Raw genomic sequence first — 12,223 nt, forward strand, 5'->3', positions numbered from 1 at the left:
TTTTAGTGAAACCTTACCTGCTGACCAGTAGTGCTGCAGAGCTATCAGATGTTACTCAGACACAAAAACATATGCACACATATTCAAACCTTTGCCGACTGGAGCAGTTCTGCTGTGAGATTACATCTCCCTCTGATCTGTGAAGAAAGTGCCGTACCCTCCCACGGTCCAGGCGGTAAACAAAAATCACAAAATGCTACACTGTCACGCAACAACAAACAGATGACACGACTGAGAGACCAAACAAGCATCTAGAAATTATTCATGTGCTCTGTTTTAGATCAGGGATGTTTCTTCTCTTGTAATCAGTCATTGTTGAAGTGAATATTAAGCAAAGGGGGATGCTACAGAGGGGTGAAGAGAGAAACAAATATAAGACTGGACAGAGATTTGAGGATAGAGAGAGATGATGATGATGATAAGGGATAGAAAAAGATGACAGACTTCAGTGAAAGTGGGGAGGCTGATAATTAATGTAATCTGCATTTAGATGATATCAGGCTATGTGGTCATCCCTGATGTGAATTTACTAGCTCTGATTACAGATTCACTGCTAGTGTTATTTGGAGACTCCGCTGCAAAGCGGTCCTTTGAGATGAACTTCTGACATGAACATAGCTGCACACACAGTCCTGTTATGTCATTAAAATACTGTAAATTAATGATTAAAATTACTTTAGAAAGTCCTTTTAATCTAATATTTAGTTGATGCCAGAGGCATGATAGTCAACCAATGGATCACCGTCAGTTACTGAACCCGCAATCCTCTTTAGGTGCCAGTGTGTCTTATGGACCTGATAAAATAACCCGGCTTTATCCAATCACTGAGTCAGTTCAAAAGCCCCTCCATAACGCAAACTAGCATCCTCAGTTGTAGTGGTGTAAAGGGTCCCTATCAATAACTGCTGAAGGTTGCCAGATATTTAATCAGAAGACGCTACTTCATCTAAAACACAGAGAGGAAGACAAAAGGAAATGTGTCGGCTGAGCTGAAAGAAAAAACCCGAGGGGAACCACTTAAAATAACGAAAATACACTCTTCTGAGTTATGAGCTATTTATTGTGATGATGATATAAATAATATTAAATAAAGACCTTTATGAGTAATGCTTCAAAAGAAGTCTGATGGCAAACAAAAGGGATACCTTCTGTACTTTCATGGAAGGTTTGTGTTGCATTTTTTAAATTTCTCTACTTTTTAGATAACGTTCTACCTTTACTTAAATCCCTTCTGAATAGCGTCTTGCCCAGTATTGAGTGGCAGTCTTCGGCACTGAAGCAAGTGTAGCTTTGGGATGTGGACACTATCTTCTTTGCTTTGGTGAAAAGGGCAGAATGACTTTATCAGCATCCACAGAACTGCAGTCTGAAGAGACGCTTGATAGTTGAAGTAATTTAACATCTTTGAAATGTTTTTATTCTTAGTAGCAACAGAAAATGCATTAGTTCAGCTAATTTATTTAATTTTTGTAATGATTTATTTCAAGTGACTCCCTAATTCAATTTATTTTTATTTTTAAACCACTTATAATAGACATAGATAATGTCTTAGTCAGTCGTATTATTTTCTGTGGTATTTTAGTCAGTATTAGTAATTTACATAATTGGTACATAGATATTGATACATGATACTTACAACATTTGGCCATTTCTCTTTTATATATAAGAAGAGGCTGTTTAAAAAATCTATTCATGATTAGGCTTTTTTAAATTAATCTGAATTTCAAAAGTCAACTTTTGTTAAACAAAATAGCAAATAAAAAACACCATTTTAAAAAAAAGAGCCCAGGCAACCCAAAACGGACGACACAAGCTTTTTGAAAGCACAATATTTAAAAAAATACATTTAATTTAATAGATCAAAAGACACAGTAACAACATAGAAAACTAAGTGGCAGTTTGGAAACATATCTATATTTAAGAACACACAACTTCCTTTCACAAACTAGAAAAGGTGTTTTGTTATTTTATTCTTTCTTTACCTTATTCAGCCTCACTTGAAGTCTAGATTAAATTAAGCCTTTTTAACTCTTTTAGATCACATCACCATTCACATTGTGCACCTATTCAACAATATGTGCAAAGAAAATTATATATACAGTACATCAAATATTCAGTCTCACTGGGAAATACGTCACAGAACAGAAGCTAAAGATGCTCCAACTACCATTTCATCATTCATGACTACTTTCAGACATACTTTCAGACATTCATGACGGCAGCCATCCTGCCCAGGTATAGGCATGATTAGCATAGGGCAGAGGTATTCAATTAAAATTCAACGAGGTCCATTTAGAAAGAATTTCCTCATTCAAAGGTCCGGAACATCACAATAAAGTCTAACTTGTGTAATGATTTAGTCTCATATACTGTATATTGAAGTAGCCAACAGTTGTATCAACGTCTGTATGTAGTCAACAACTGACTGTCAAATCGAATTAAGAAAGGTCAATTGTATAATATCCCAAAAATATTTATCATCAGTTTTCATATTGAACTGGATGAATTATAAATAATATATAGTCCAATAATAAAGTAATGGAATTCTCTCATTTCAAGTAAAATAAGAGATTAATTTAAGAATACATTACATAACAGAAAGCTTTTGAAAAATGTGACTCCTTAAATAAGGACAAATTAATTTCACTGAATTGCCCTGCTGCTTTAAATTCAGTTCATTCAGGTGCAAAGTGATGTCAATCAAAATATTGAAACCACTTGTTTCCGCTCTATTCCTCTCTGTTTACATCATTGTTGGACAGTGAATGAATGTGTTAGGAGTCTGATCATATTGGGCTCTTAGGTTTATTTTTCTGTGCCGTAATTTCAGATGTGAGTGGGTATGTTTGTTCAAATGAGTTGTGCTTTGTCTAGTGGTGGCGCTTCACATTGCCAGCTTTTAATAATCGTCACGGTCTCTGAACATGAGACATACTGCTTTTGAGCTGGTTGAGGGAATAATAAACATATAGGAGTCTGTCCATTCTTGGTTGAAGGCTCTAATTAAGCTGTCTACATTTCTCTTATTAGAGAGCCGTGTAAAATAACTTCTCTGACTCACGTACTGTTGGGTCTCTCTTCCATCTCTCCTGTGTGTGTGTGTGTGTGTGTGTGTGTGTGTGTGTGTGTTTGGGGGGGGGGGGGGGGGGGGGGGGGGGGGGGGGGGGGACTGGAGTTGGAATTCACCAGAAAAGGAAATGATAGTTTCTCTGCACCTTGAAGAGGGATTGTTAGTAATTCAAAGTCATTTTTAGTCTATTTTCAAATGTGTTTAGCCATCAGATTATATTAGTCAGATAGCATATTACAATGCATGCACTTCAAACAGCAGGTTTTTTTTTTCGACTAGGGGACAAGTCTGATCGTAGACAACTTAGCATGTTATCATAATTGTCAGATACTTTACTACTTAAGTGCTCATTTCAAGCTAAAAAGGCCTTCATATTTCTGCAGAGGATATTTGATAATTTGCTAGCCAGTGAAATGCAATTGTTTGTCTCTTTTCTAATGGAGTTGTTTTCAGATTACCCAGCATTAACTACCTTCTGTCAGTATCTATAGTTTAGCCCTTGAGGTCTGCGTCCGCACTTTCTTTGATGCTTTTTTCTTGCTCAGTCTTCCTCCCTCACTCTTTAAAGACTCTCTCTTTGCCAGTGACTCAGTCTTTGTTACTGTCGTCATCTTTCTCGCACACATTCTCAAGCTTCCTCTCCCTCTTTACTTCTTACTTTCTCACACTCTCTCTCCAGTCCTCTCCCTTTCTGTAGTTGTCAATCAGTGAGAAGAGCAGGCCAGACACACAGCCGTCCTCAGAGGGGTCATACAGCGCGGTCACTGCCAGCAGGGCCCGTTGACAGCTTTCCGCTCGTTATCCAGAGCTGATACTTGAGACAAATTAGATCCCTGCAGTGGAGGGAGTTGGTCAAAGGCTCCAGGTGTGGTGACATAGACAGTGAGGGTGGTCATCAAATCTATAACCCTGTTGCCAGACAGAGTGTTGGTATTGGACAAATCTCCAAAACCAGCGATCTTCACTTCATTTTACACAGGTACCATGAATAAAAATATATTTTTATTTAAATATTGGAATTAAACCTTACAAAATATTTAAGCTAGAAAGTATAGAAGCAGCCACCAATAATTTACCCTCCCTCCATGATGCGGCCTGGGCCAGTGTGTGGTGGGTGCTCGCTGGGTACTTTACGTTACTGTAAATGGTTATTATTATATCAGGATTATATAAAATTGTCATGAAAATATTACTATGCTGAAGCCTTTTTTTGCAATTTGGTCAGGTTAGGTACGCAATGATTGTCAAGCACAGGGTTGTGACACAGCAGCCTGCTGAGCCCAAACACTTTTTTAACATTACAGTGTAGCTTTTAGTTTGCACTCAATGTGTCATCGGTGTGTTGTCCACAGGCCTCCCTGCCCCCTCCGAGTATAAGTCGTTATTTTACGTCACTGAGACAGCGCAGACCACGGGGGTGTTAAAAACACCACATGTATACGGACAAAAACAAATTATCAGTGGCAGAGGAGAAGTATTCAGATCTTTTACTTGAGTAGAGGTAGCAATACTACAGTGTAAAAATACTCTGCTTCAAGTAAAAGTTCACATATCCACCTCAGACGTTCAACCTGACTTCAGTGCACTCGTTCAAGCCCAACACAGACTAGATTTCTCGCACTGAACTGAAAAACAGAAAATGAGGTCATTGGACTACAAACAATAGTAATAAAAGTACTAATTTTGCTGAAACATGATCCCTGTCAGTGTTTTACAATTATATATAGATATTAAAAATGTACATTTGTTTGGATCAGTATTCCTGCTGCAGATGTTTCAGGTGGAGCTCATTTTAACTTATTTATAAACTGTTAGCACTCAGTTTGGGTAGTTAGGAAGGGTTTGAAACATAACGATGTTTAAAGTAACTAGTACTAAAGCTGCCAGACACATGTAGTGGAGTAAAAACTACAATCTTTCCCTCTGAGATGTAGTGGAGTGGAAGTACAAAGTTGAATAAAATGTAAACACTCAAGTAAAGTACCTTGAATTTGTACATAAGTACAGTACTTAAGCAAATATACTTAGTTACATTCCACCACTGATTATAATATTTACTCTTACTACTTGCTTATCAAAACCATATAATTTACTGCTTTTTATAAAGAGGTGGAATCGAGTTCAGTCTATTGGTCCGGTCCTCCACAACAGTCCCTGTTTCTCATGTGGCCCCTTGTGAAAAATAATTGTCCACCCCTGATCTAGACACACTGCCTGGAAAAGAGGTTTAACTAGTAAGTTTTACGTGTGACAGTAATTAACAAATTCTTCAAGATAACTACTGTGCAGAAATGCATGCCTTTTCCTTGCACAGTGTTTTTTTCTTTGGTTGTTTTGATAGTTTATTTTTTAATCTGGGACAATACATTCCTGAAGCCTTTATACTGTAATGGAGTTTAAGTTAAGGGCAATTGATAGATCATTAGTTAATTGCATCTTTGCTTTGCCTTTGCATAATTAAGATGATAAGTTTGAGAAAGAAAAATGCCAAATACCTCAGGTTATTAAATGACTGAAAATAGGCATTTGCACACTATTTATATAGAAGCCTAGGGGTTTTATTGAGGGAGATGCAAAAAACATCAATTTGAGATTTCACAAAAACAAATTAAACTTGAAACTGTCTTCTACAAATAATTTGGCAATAAAAGCTTCACAGTGTTTAATTTGGTGTTGATTACATTTCCCTACTGGAACACTAGATTAATAAAATATTATAATCTCTAAATAATAGTCAATATTAAACAGCCCAATACAAATGAATATTTATGGACTTTGGTAATGTGTCATTTTTTTAAGTTTTAAAATTGACATTGAGGCAAACAAGCACTACACACATCGTGTGTCCATGTCAGATGGTCCTATATTGTTTTTTTTTTATCTTATTAAAAACCAGATGATAAACTGGACACTTTTCAAGTTACATTGGGATGCAGATTCAGCAACAGCTCAGAAAATGAGATGCATGTCAAACTATTGAGTCATGGGAGTGTTGCTACCCATCAGAGTTGAATCTCGGCCTTTACCTTTGATTTACCTTCCCTTCTTTCTTAAGACCAAGCATGTTTTGACAACACTTTACACCCTTGTATCTGCCCTGAAGTACCTGAGGAAAACATTTCTCTTCCCAGAAGGACATAGCACTATCCAATAAGGAATGGAACGACTTGAAGAGAGAAAACAGGACAGAGCACAATGGGTGCACCATTAAGAAATAGCCCCTAAACTACATCTGACAATAGCCAAGATTGCACTTGAACCCAATTCATCGAGGTAAAGTGGCCATTTGAGGAGTTGTGGTGGGGAATTGGTGTTCCTGGACTGAGATAGAGGAATGCAGAGAGTGTTAGTTGTTTTCTGTATCCATACATCACTGCTGTCCACTGCTACAAATTAACGCTGTGGCTTAGAGTCAACGAACACCACACATATGCGCCTACAGTAATAGTAATAGTAATAGAGGTATGTAGACTTGTGTGCACATGCATGCACATGGGAGGAGGGTGTAGATTAGAAGGTGTGAAAAGAGGTCAGGTAGCAGTGTATATCTGTGTACTTGATCTCATGTTTACTTCCCAAAGCCTGCAGGCAGGTATGACAATGAACCAGGCTTGTACCCAAATTCAGAATGTCTGATTCAGCATTTCTCTATCAAACGCTGCCAGCATTATCTCCTCGATCGATGCCCATGTCAAGTGGCTGAAACTAACTTTAATTCACCAATACAAAATGGCAATGTTAAATCCTGTCATCCTGTCAACTTGTGCCAGATCCTAGCAGAGAAAGAAACAAACCTGCATATTTTAGAGTGAGGGAGACTTGTGCTGCATACAACATAATTAGAGTATGTTTAATTCCTTGCAAAGTGTCAGCTATTTCCCTCCATTACCTTCATGTCACCTGACTCACACATACTCTTACTCACCTTTGTATCATTTTCAGTGGCCAGATCGTCATTGTTGCTTCATGGCTTGGCTTTGTAAACCATGTACCTTTTAGCCCTTTACCAGCTGCTTCATATTTCAGTCACGCTTTAAGCTAAATGCTAATATCAGCATGCTAACATGAGAATGCTAAGACGCTGATGTTAAGTAGGAATAATGTGTATCGTGTCAATAATGTTCTTAGTTTAGAGTGTTAGCATGCAAACATTTGCTATTTAGCACTATTTACAATTCTTCCTGGGGAAACATAAATACCTGTCCCAAATTCAAGTCAACTTCATGGTGGCATGAAGTGAAAATTCAATGGACCACCACAGTCAATAGGATTCATCATTTGGGAATGACAAAATTCTGTGCCAAACCATTTAGAAGATGTTTAGCTTTCTTTCTTTTTAAGTTCAGAAGAAAGCACTCTGTGGTCGTCATGAAAGTCTAAGCCTGTCCGTCACAAGTGCTCCTGCTTTCTTTACAAGTCACGATACCGTATTTCAACGTAAAGTTGTTCAAATGTCAGTCTGGATTCAAAGTGGTGGACTGACCAACTGACAGCTAGTCATGCATACCGACATTGCCCACCCTGAAGTCACACAGCTTGCATTGCTAAAATGATCACTTCATCTTACAAATGTTTTTTGTTTTACAACACATAAAATAATAAACTAATATTAAAAAGGTTATGCAGATGTGTGGGTGTGTGTCTGTGTGACTACTTCAGACTAATTGTGAACTGCTGCATTCATGCATTTGCATTTGCCAGCCCACAAATTGCTGCCCTGACAAAAGCGTCGTCACTTTTTTGCTCTGTGTGAGTGCATTCCTTTTTATTTCACAGGCTCTGAGGCATAACAAAGACCACTGGAGCTAGTATATTGGCAATCACACAAATCTGCCTTCACCTCAATATTTAATGAGCTGAGCAAATTAGCCATACAAAGCAATCTATTGAGCCTTTCCTCCCCACTTTGCTGATACACACACAGAGAAAAGCACCTCACGGAAAGCTTATTACAGCTGAGCCAACACTTCCAATACTTGTGAGAAGTATCTTGGACACACAAATATGGAGAACCTCATGCAAACACACACACACAGAAACTCAAATAGGCCAGCACAATACACATTGCAGTACATCATACAGTATGTAACAACACCCTGTTATTAAATGCCAATTTAAATTAACAAACTACCACAAAAAACTCAAAACATTGACTTAATAACTACCCTATGTGGCTTATTTTCAGCTGCAGGAAAAATAGATATTTTCAGGAGATAATGATAATGGCTCTTTCAGTCAATCAAATAAGACTAACCCTGATCATTGATCCGTGTGTCATGATGGAGCTTTGTGTTTCTTGAGTGTTAATTAAAATGTAGCCTGAACCTTGTCAAGCCTTTGAGTCAGAGGGTAAGTTAATTAGCTTGTTCAGGAAACATTTAAAAGTGCAATACACAGTAGGAGGATATGGGATTGTGTCATGTTTGAGGGTTATTAGACAATCGGTGGCCATCACATGTATGTACTGAATATAAAGGTGAGAATATTGCTTAGAGTGTTGGCTGAGCAACCCATTCTTAAACTTAGACAAAAATGTGTATATAATTGATTTATGCCGTAAAACTGACATTGATACCTGACCTGAAATGGCCTTTATGATAACTATTTTTTTTTAAACCGTACACCGTATAGAAGCACTGAAATTACCTTAATTAACAACTTTTGAAGATGTTCTTAAAACTAAGGTGACAGGAAAAAGATGGCTGCTGATTCATGTACCATAAGCTCTCTATGGTGTTATCGCCATACTGTTCCCTGTGTGTGTGCCTGTCTTTATGCAAAAATGTGAACGACTGTGTGTCTAAGTAAGACGTGGAAATCTGGCAGAGAAATCCCTTTGTTTAAATACTATATCCCTGTTTAAACAACTACTCCATTTCAGCCTGCAGCGTGATCCCTACACTCACTCAGCTAAAGCTAATTCACGCTGCTCAGGGGAGGTTTGTCTCACCCTCCACCACCCATTCTCTCACCCTCACTCACCAGTAATAGCATTGTTGGGTCCTCATTTAACAAGATCTTCCTTTTTCATTTCAACAAAGAGGTAAAATATAGACAGTCGGGCTTAAAATGACTACTTTGTTATGGTTAGAGGACCTTCGTCGTCCGGTTTACAATATTAAACATGTAGTAAAGGTGTATTGAAAGATCATGGTCATGAAACCAACGCCTGCTGTCGGTTGGAAACGGGAAATAAACAGCAGTCTCATGTCTAAGTCCAATGTTTTGTTGACCCATCCATTCACCACAACCTCCTCCATGTCGCTCAATAACAACATCCCCTGACTTCTTTGCTCCCATCACCATTAACATGGATGTTAGAGGGCCTTGTGACATGTCATATGGTTTTTGGGTAGGCATTTGTTGTGTCAATATGTTGAATTGAGATGGAACAAGCATAATAAATATAATAATTTTCCTTCATAACTGATGATTACACTGAAGGAACTCCTAAGACATGTTGATTTGCACTGGAAACAAATCAATTATCTCACTCTGTAGGATATTTCTGTCTTGTTTTGAGAAGGTTGTGTTGCTTGCTGTTTGTCGCCCACCACCATTCCCCACCCTTCTCCCTGGGTTTGGTTTAACTCCAAGGATGAAGGTGACTCTCACTCAACCCCTAGATGGTAACCCATTAGTTGCCAGAACTTGCTAAAACTGTCGCAAAACTCTCACAAGAGTATCGTAAATTGTGGGGTAACATCTAAGACCTGCTTTCCAACAAGTGATTGAGTTGAAAATGATCGACAAATAATCTCGAACTGTCCCCAAGAAGAGAAAAATTGATGCAGAGGGAAGAAAATTTAATGAAAGATGTGAAAGTGATGTTTGAGCTTCAAGGAGAAAAAATGGTATGTCTTCTGTGCTATGAGGCAGTGTCGGTGATGAAGGAATACAATTTACGTCGGCAATTTGACACCAAACACGGAGCTAAATTTAGCCTCCAATAAAAACATAAAAGTTTCCAAGAATTAAAAGGCAGACTGCAATCGCAGCAGAATATATTTACAAAAGTTACAGCCCAGTGTATGCTAAAGGTATGTGAGTAGGTGTGCTCCGACCAGATAAGACTTTTAAAATGTCAGTTTGTGAAGAAACATCATCGCAGACTGAGTTCAGCAACTAGCAGGCAATCTGGCAACACAGCTAGCCGAAGAGACGAGCAGGTACTTGTCTTTTTCATTAGCTGTTGATGAAAGCACAGACAACACGGACACAGCGCATCTATCAATGTTCATAAGAGGTGTGAAGGCAGACTTGACTGTCAGTGAAGAGCTCTTGGATGTAGCTGCCATGTACGGGACGACAACGGGGACAAAAATAGCTTTGACCAAAGTAATGTAATGTAATAACTTGTGTTTGATGATATTTAAATATATTTTTACATTTATACAACTGCATGTACAATATATTTTACACTTGAATAAACAATAATCAAATGCAGAGACAGTTATTTAACAATATGTTAGGGAGTAGTTACAGTTACAACCGGCCCTTTGAGGGTGACCATGATGCTGATGTGGCCCGGGGTGAAAATGAGTTTGACATCCCTAAATGGAGGATTGAATGTAGACACATTTGCATCCTCTGCCACCTTTGAAACCTTGGAAAAAATAACACATATTTTCAAACGATTTGGAAAACTGTGTTTCAGTTTGAAACGTTGGCTTTGTCGTTGATTCTTTATTTTCCCCCCAAAAAACAGCATTCTTCCTATTTTCCTCATCTCTATCTGGAGCTCTTTTCTTACCCTGGCACCCTCTTTTCCTCCGTGCCACCCCAGTTCTTGGCAGTAGCCCTGCTTGCTATCTCACCCATCTGTTTCCATTCATTAGGACAGGATTCGCTTCTCTGCTCTTCTGACACCTTTTCACATCGGGCTGCACAATGTAATTAAACAGGGTTGGGAGGAATGATTTCTGAGCTGCAGCAAGCTCCTTCCTCTTCCATCTACTTTAAGTCTGCCTCGTTTGTTCTCAGAAGGTGGAGACAGCTCTGTGCTACTTTGTTGAGTTACTGTGAACCGCACCAATCTCTTGCATGCGGCACATTTTTTGTGACATAGGATACATCAACACGTTCTCCAGCCACTGCTTTTTCTCTTCTCATTTGCATTTTAGGGGGTCAAATAAAAGGAAACACCCTATAACATGCATGTATTGTTGCTAATGGGGCAACTAACTGGTGGCAATCTTTTCAGTGGTAGTATTTGTTTCAGACTGCCTAGTATTTTTCAAAAGTCCAGTCATTTACCCCACGCAGGGAGAAAAATACTTAATTTTCTGTTTTTCTGTTCTCAATTTCAAAGTGTGGCAAAAGCACTTCATCAGCGCCTCAACTAAAGAGTTGATACATTGTCTCTCATCTACTGTATTTAGATTGTTTTATTGGGGGACTGACAGCAATTAACTTCTTGGGCAATATGGAAACAAAAGTTCACTCAAACACCTACACAACAACAGTCCACCCACGCAGGTGTTTTCAGTCATTTTGCTCGATTGGAGCTGCACTCATGACTGTGGGCGTGTACATACGGTGAATGACTGACATCTCCCTCACCGTTTTGATTTGTTGCAGCTGTTAGTTGTTGCACCTGTCAAGTCAGGCCTTATGAGTCTCTTATGATTGTAATAAGTGACTCTATTGTCAGTTGCCAGCCATCTGGTCTGCTTAGAACACTGCATAGCTACAGTATGTCTAAGGAATTGAAAGCATGTGCTGTATTATCGACACTCCTTGATCTATTAAAGCAGCTGAGAGAGAGAGAGAGAGAGAGAGAGAGAGAGAGAGAGAGAGAGAGAGAGAGAGAGAGAGAAAGAGAGAGAGAGAGAGAGAGAGAGCGCCGTTAGCAGTGAAAATCAGAGAAACAAAACGTTATTTTCTGATTGTATCACTGCAGTTATGTTCGACAGCATTGGGGGGGTCAAACAGACACACAAACCTGCAGCTCAGCTCTTAATGCTCTTAATAAAGTCCTAACCTCTTTTGCGTGCTGTAATTGGCTGGGGACTTCACACCAACTGCCCAAAGGCTTACGGCCAAACTAATACAGGAAAATAAGAAGGAAAGAGAAAAGATACAGACACTGCCACACACATGCAGTGGGTGATAAGTGATAACTGAGAGGAATTATTTTAGTACGAGTCCAAA

Source organism: Pholis gunnellus (assembly GCF_910591455.1).
Source record: "Pholis gunnellus genome assembly, chromosome: 1".
Lineage (NCBI taxonomy): Eukaryota > Metazoa > Chordata > Actinopteri > Perciformes > Pholidae > Pholis > Pholis gunnellus.